This window comes from Sinohyriopsis cumingii, unplaced genomic scaffold, assembly GCF_028554795.1.
Source record: "Sinohyriopsis cumingii isolate HCF-2022 unplaced genomic scaffold, ASM2855479v2 utg000379l, whole genome shotgun sequence".
NCBI classification, from domain to species: Eukaryota; Metazoa; Mollusca; class Bivalvia; order Unionida; family Unionidae; genus Sinohyriopsis; species Sinohyriopsis cumingii.
This window is the reverse complement of record NW_028315894.1, coordinates 927,175-934,252: the sequence shown is the minus strand read 5'-3', so window position 1 is coordinate 934,252 and position 7,078 is coordinate 927,175.

The window sequence follows — 7,078 nt, the reverse complement described above, 5'->3', positions numbered from 1 at the left end:
CTTATGATAGTGATTGACCTTAAACTTATATATATATATATATATATATATATATATATATATATATATATATATATAGACCAATCTGACAAGAGAGTGAGAAAGAGTACACAAAAGCTGTAAACTATACAGCGTCTAGGCATTTTTTCAATATATATATATATATATATATATATATATATATATATATATATATATATATATATATATATATATATATATATCATACTTTTTTACCTCCCCGACCGAAGTTATCGGTTTTGTTTCATTTATTGTCAAAGAGACGAGTACACTGGCACTGGTGTCTTGTAAGATATCAAATGGGTCATCAGAATCGATATTATGACTAACACAAATAGAACGATAAAAGTAATCAGTTTTATGATTGATTTCAAGGAGGTATGAAATTCGTCACCCAAACAGTATTGGATGCAAGGGATACACAATCTTTTATATCAAGGCGAATTTTGCAACTTATATTCTCTATCAGTAAACATTGTTATATTTACCTAATATCGTTTTGATAGGGCTTTTAACAAATAATGTTCTAATGTTAATTCCGTTTCAAATATTGTATATATCCACTTTTGCCGAATTTGTAATGAATGATTTCCAAGTTTGTACAAAATGATCGTGAAGACTTTGCATAAATATTGTATCTAGTCAGCATTTGTTGTGAATCTTTTGGTTAAGCAAAATAAATCGAATCCCAGTTTCCATGTTGTGATGCTCTAGACCCGTCTGTTTCTGCCTAGACCAGAATAATTATAATCATGCAATAGCCTTAGATACATGATATAAGATAGTTTCCATTATTTACCATCATGAGAATTACCCTATAACCGACAATTCATCCTTTCATTTGCAATTGAAGCGGGGTTCTACAAGAGCACCATAAAGCGTATACGTCATAAATTCCAACATATCTAATATTTCAAAACCCCATATCCCAGCCGTGTATGTGAGAATTGGGACTACTGTCCAATCAGAAAGTATAAATTAACATTCAACAGGCAAGTTCAGATTTAATATTCTTATATATACTATTCTCCTTAGGGTCAGTCCTAAATATTTAAAATTTCTGACAATTTCAGGTTCTGAATCTCCTAATTTTGAACTTCATATTTTTCCTATTTCTACATTTCCTAAAACGTATAACTTTCTTTTTGCTTGTGCTAACGGTAAGTTTAGATTTTTGGCATTAATCAAATAATACATCAAGGATAAGATGAAAATATAAAGTTATTGTCTGCAGTGAGTATGCAAATAGTTCTAAATATATCGTCATTACAATTCGAGTTCGAGCAGCGATTCTCCAGGTCATTTAGATACAGGGCAAATAACACAGGAGAAAAGCTAACTCTTTGACTAAAAGTAAAATGCCCTGATTTCTTTATATTATGGAATATACAAGACTTTACATCCATATACATATTCATTTTCCCATTTATACCAGTGTTAATCAGATTTTTCTCTATGCCAACTCTCCATGCTCTGCCGAACGCCTAAGAAAAATCCAAAATGGTGCGAAGCAATGGCTGATGTATTCTCTTGAAAAATCTATTAAGAAATGGAGGACAAATTTTGAGTCTATTTCATGCATCAGAGAGTAAATTGTACTTTTCGAGAAATAAAAAAAGAAATTCTATACTCAAGAAAAGCGTTAAATACCTTATAAAGACAACTTAATCGCGTAACTGGACTGAAATTGGCCGGATCAGATACATGTTCTTTAAGTTATACATCTTTTTAATCAACTCTGTAGTCCCAGTTTCTGGGACAACACCTGTATTTAAAATTAGGTTGACAACTTACATAAACGGAAGAAAACATTTCCTGTACATTTCAAGTATTCATTCAAGATGGAATCTTCATCAGGCGACTTGTTAAATTTCAAATTTCTTAGTACATTGAGTATTTTCTCGGAGACGACTGGTTCGATTAATACTGTCTTGTGTTCTATATTGAATGGTTCCACATTTGTATCTGTCACGTCATTATTTTCACTGGACGAATTTAGGTTCCTAACATAATCATACAATGTGATCATTTAGATAGGTATGTGATCATTTGCTTTAGCCAAATTATTTATTATTGACCAGTAATGTTTTTTATTTGTTGTTTGTGTGTTTCTTAGTTTGTCTTGAGGTTTCTTTCTATGGAGGGTTGAGAATGTTCTGATTGTTTTCTTGCAATGTCTAGTGGCAGAAATCATATCATCTTTAAATGGTCTATTTACGTTTACTCCTTTATTTGCACGTTTGCCTATTCCTTTGTGATGTCCGATGTTTGAGTTGGCTAGATACACACTGCATGTTCTAAAATGTTCTAACAGTCGACTGCCATAATAATTTGGCCTCTTTCTATCTCTAGCATGTCATTTCATTTGGATGCCATTATTGCTGGGATGCTGTACATCGTTAAGGTAATCAACTTGGCTTTTAATGTAATAAAAACATCTATATGTGTAGTTCGGCTGTTTGAATCGTCTAATAAGAAGACATATTGAGTTTCGTGACGTCTGATCAGTAGCTCATTGTGATCAAAAGCAAACGTATTTATTGAATAGTATTAAGAAGCAGGTGTATAAACAACTCCAAATATAAAATCATCTTTCGTTATAAGCAATTCTTTTGAAAACTTTAAACCAAACAAACATATATGTAGAACTTTTCGACAACAGATACATTAAAGAAAAGGAGAAGCTGATCTTACTTTTGTTTTTGGTTTGACTGAGTAATTTGCTTACATTATTCACACCGGCAATTCTGAACAATAGATAATGCTTCGTTCAATGTTGCTCCTACTTTAGTCGCTGTGATCATGTTCGAATTCGCATCGTTATTATTTATGGGGATTTTTGTACAGTTTTCTCGTGGGAAGGAGTCAGGTATGTTTCCTAGATTTTATTTTCTTGTAGTTGTACATGGTATCGTAGGTACTGTTAAGTTTCTGAGTTATGTCAGTAAGCTGAATCTCTAATTTCACACCCAATGTATTGTATGTATTTCGGAGTAGTGCGAGGCTGGTTCAGCTAACGGTGCGTATCCGTTCAGGGTAATAACTCCATCAATACTTGGGTTTGGTCTTAGGGTGTCAGGATTGTTATGGCTGGCGAGTGGGTGGGTGATTCCAATATTTTATTCAAAGTATTAAAGAAGTCCCACCCAGGCTCGATTTCGGTTGGAAGTTAAATTAGTGAAAGATAGATGTACAGCTCCAAGCACACAGTTAAATTATTGAATATACAAAAAATAAGTGAAATTCAACAAATAACAATTTAATAACAATTCAGTAGTCAAATGATTCAAATTTCCCAAGTACACTTCTTCCGCTCGACCCTGTAATAGCCTATTGCATCATTTGATTAGCAGTGTGAGATAGATTTCCACATGTCATGGTGTTCTACTCATCTGTGTATTCTTCTCTCCAATGCCTCTAAATTCCTTCTCCTCATCGACTTGTCTAAACTCCTTCTCCACCCTCTCACACTTTCTCCTCCTCCTTCTCCACGACTCTCTCCACCGACTAGACTTTGGTCGACTGCTCTGCTGGTCTTAACTTTGTCTCCACCTCTTGGAGACTCTGGACTCAACTTTACCGGAGGCTTTGTCCCCTTCCGTAGAAAACACAAGGACGGTACAGTATTTTCCCTTAGCCCTCTCTTCTCGCACTATACCCAGCCTATCATCAGACAACATATGTTACATTTCTTCGGTCATGTATTCATTCACATCGAAATATTCATACGTACTTGTATGGTAAATCAATAAATTGCGTCACATCAGTACATTTTCCTAATCCCATTTTAATAAACAATATCACAATAATCAGACGCATTTCTTTATATTACAACTCATACAAAGTACACAATAATTCCAATATTCATGCTCTAATATATCCAGACATCCTTAGTAACTAATCTTACACATTTCAACCGTTGTCATAATTCACATATCAAGCATGTTTCAGTTGTAACATAGCACATGAATAAATGCACTAGTTTACTACGAAGTCACCTAATAGCGAATTACAAAATTATTTCTGACCACAAAATAACAATCTATTGTATTCTCTACATAAAACTCAAACCGATTCCTCAAATACACATTAAAGAAAACACTACAAAGATAATTCTACACATTAACGATGCCGGTAATTAAGTATACATACTACAAATAATTCCAATTACGATGCCGTAATATTATGCAAAAGTTGATTATGTAACTCACTGACCTTTTTGAAGCATTGTATTTCCTTAGAATTTGTGTCTAAGTTGTACCGCCAAATTACGAGTCCTTCTCAGAGTAACCCTACTTCTTAAGAATCTGTCTAATCGTAACTGACCCTTTGCTTGCGAGGTACGAATTTATAATTCGGATCTAAGTTGTGATCACACCCTCTATCTAAATTTCGATTGGATGTCGCTGTGAACCGATCCTCTCTTTATATGTCCGTGTGGGGATGGATGAGAACACGCTCCGTTCATCTCGAGGGTTTTATCTGATCTCTGAATAAGTTTTAATATGTAGGTGTGATACGGCACTCCGTTTTCCAGTTGGCACGATCTATCGCCTGTATCGATTCAAAATTTCCCTCTCTAGCGGGTCACGGTTACCTTGCTTAAGAGATTAACTCTAGCCCACGGAAATGTTTAGACATCAAACACATGGCCGCGGCAGTTATACATGTCTTAATACCTTGGATTAGTAGTCATGACATAGGGTCATCGATCTGGCTTGGAGTACACTGCGGGTTAGTTGCTATCCAGTTGGTTTCGAAGAAAGATAAAACATCTACAGTAAGACAGATTAATGCAAATGTATTTGTTCCAGTGAGTAATCCTTTCCAAGCGGTTTTTTTTTTAAATCACATGGGACCAGGTTCATGAGGCAAAAAAAATTAACGCATATAATTATTACAAGTTTTCAACGTAACAACATATTATGCTATTTGTATGTGTGTTTCACAAAGCTATCCGTACGAACATTTATTACGTCTACGTCATACTTTTGCGTAAGCTACTCTTTAGTATGTATGATAGACATTAAATCGGTAAAATTTAAAAGGGCAGCTGCATATACTCCCAACAGACGACGAAGATGACAAAAACAACAGTTGTGATAAAATAAGCCATAAAACTATCCGTCAAAACATGCTTTGATTCATTGGTTATATTGAATGAAATACTGGTATTACAGGTATTATTTCTGATGCAAGAAGATAGGACGCATGTGGTTGTGCGTGATTGTGTGTGTGTATGTGTGCGTGTGTGTGTGTGATTTATTATTTCTCCGTGCCAATTAACAGAGATGCATCAGCCTCTTCCATCTGTCCAAAATAAAGCCTTAACAGATAATCCTTTAAAGACATTAGCACCTTTAGATAGTATACATTTTATTTATCAGCATTTTAAAAACTAATACAGATTTTCATCCTTTAAAAATCTGCCGTTGACTGACTTTTTCCGTTCTGGGCTGTTGTCCTGTCTGCCAAAATGGGAAAACAATATCTGTGTGTGTGCGTGAGCGCGCGCGCGCGTGTGTGTGTGTGTGTGTGTAAGACATCATGCAATTCCATCAGATATTAATCTTTGCAACTCCACCTTGGAAAAAAGATGACCTAGTAGTTGTAATTGTTGTATTGCAAAATTAGCTACCAAAATTGTGATATTTGTTAGTGTAAATGTATGTAGCATTTTAATTTTATCTTATATATATATATGGTTAGCAAGTTTAAATTTAGTTAGTCACATGAATTAAAATTCCAGCACAAACGTTTATTTACATCATTGCATGTATTTGGTAGGTATGGTTGCTGGAGTTGATAAACCAACAGACCTACTGCACTAGCTACAACGATTCGCATCTAACAAGGAAACCATTTCTGCAAGGTTGCCTTTCATAATGAAGACAAAATAGATGAAGTGCATTATATTTTCTGTCAGAATAGGTGGCCTCTATGTTTTACATTGTATCTGTGTGCATGGCCATCCTCTAACAAATGATATGGCGGTGGGGTGAGTGACTACGAAAAGTAAATCAGTTTAAATATGCACGTTTTGGAAAATATATAAGCCTTTAATGGAAGCATTCATTCACTACCGTTTGCAAAACACTTCTTAGGAAATGTGCTAATTATCAAACGCTTTTCACATCGCTCATGTGGCCTAGTGGTTTGAGCGTCCGCCTCAGATGCGAGAGGTGGCGAGTTCGAACTACAGTCGAGTCATATCAAAGACGTATACAAATTGTACTAACAACTGTCTCTCTATGCGCTCAGCATTAAGAGGTTAGTGTTAGGACCTGTCAGCCTGGTGTCTGGATGATGTGATTGGGTGGGACGTCATGCTGTATGACTGCAGTATGATGCTCATGTGCTAGACATCACTATAAGCTGCCACACTGCAGACATCGTAGCGATATGACTGACAAACTACGTGCATAATCTCCTTGTTACTCTTATATTTGATGCTGCATGTCTAGCTAGTTCTGATCTGCATAATGTTTTTTTTTCAAAATGAACAAAATTCACTTGCGTAGCTGCAATGCCACTTTCCAAGGCTATAGGAAATCAAGTATTAGTGGATTTGTTGCAATACGTTTGCAAAGCACGTCAGTTTAAATCATTATCGTGCCAAAAGCGATTAAATATAGCTACGAAAAGTAGTTCTTTATAAATATAAATGCTTCCTCTCAACATAGAAAGTAAAAAGGAAAGGGAAGACAACCATGTAAGGTAAATATGTAAGGTAAATATAACATGTTATGGAATTCATTGTGTCAGTTACGACCTTCTGAAATTTGATATATCCTTGCATTGCTAAGAGTATTTATTTAGTTATTTATTTCCACTGCAAGACCAAAATCTGAAGAGAAAAAATCATTGGTACCTCAACACCCCCTCCCTATTTGTAGGTTCGCCATACCTTGTAATTAATTAGATTGTACACAGTAAGACGTGAAGTAGATCAATTTCGTTAAATCCAGGGATCGTCTCGAAGTGATTCTCTCTCTCTCTCTCTCTCTCTCTCACACACACACACACACACACACACAAACACACCCCTCATATGTTC